Source organism: Dipodomys ordii, unplaced genomic scaffold (genome assembly GCF_000151885.1).
Source record: "Dipodomys ordii isolate 6190 unplaced genomic scaffold, Dord_2.0 Scaffold82, whole genome shotgun sequence".
In the NCBI taxonomy this organism is placed as follows: Eukaryota; Metazoa; Chordata; class Mammalia; order Rodentia; family Heteromyidae; genus Dipodomys; species Dipodomys ordii.
Window position 1 is genome coordinate 52,394 of NW_012267298.1, and position 969 is coordinate 53,362.

Consider the following 969-nt stretch of genomic DNA (forward strand, 5'->3'; position numbering starts at 1 on the left):
CAAATCAAAACAACATTGAGATACCACCTTACCCAGTTAGAAGGGCTATAATCAAGAACTCTAATAACAACAGATGCTGGAGGGGATGTGGACAGAAGGGAACCTTAGTACATTGTTGGGGAGTGTAAACTTGTTCAACCACTTTGGAAAGCAGTATGGAGTTTCCTCAAAAGATTCTACATAGAGCTCCCTATGATCCAGCAATCCTACTTTGGGGCATTTACCCAAATGATCACAAACAAGACCATACTAAAGCTACCAGCACAACTATGTTTATTGCAGCATTATTTACCATAGCTAAGATACGGAACCAATCAGATGCCCCTCAGTAGATGAATGGATCAAGAAAATGTGGTATATATACACAATGGAATTCTATGCCTCTATCAGAAAGAATGACATTGGCCCATTTGTTAGGAAATGGAAAGACTTGGAAAAAATTCTATGAAGTGAAGTGAGCCAGGCCCAAAGAAACATAGGTTCCATAGTTTCCCTTATTTGCAATAACTAGTATATATGTCTGAGTCAAGCAGAAAAGTTCAGATAAGTTAATGTTAGGGGAATGAACCCCAAGATAAGTATTCAAATGTTTTTTTTCTTTCATGCAATTGTTTCTAACATATTTATAAGATGATTTCTATGTTGTTTTGTATGTCCCTCCCCCATGGTATAACCCCTGTTTTCACTGTATTTGATGTTGTTATAATTTGTGGAGGGGAAGGGCAAAAACAAATCATTTATCTAGGGATACAGGTGGACCCATTGCAACAATGAGATGTATAAGTCATTATGTCAAAAAAACAAACTTTACAACTTTGGTGGGAGGGGTAGAGGATCGGATGGGGGTAGGTGGGGAGGGTATGGAAAGGGATGGGAAGGGGAAACAAAGGAGGAGGCAGCAATGCTTGATAAGAAATGTACTTGTTATCTTGCCCATGTAATTCTAACTCCTCTGTACTGTATTCTTAC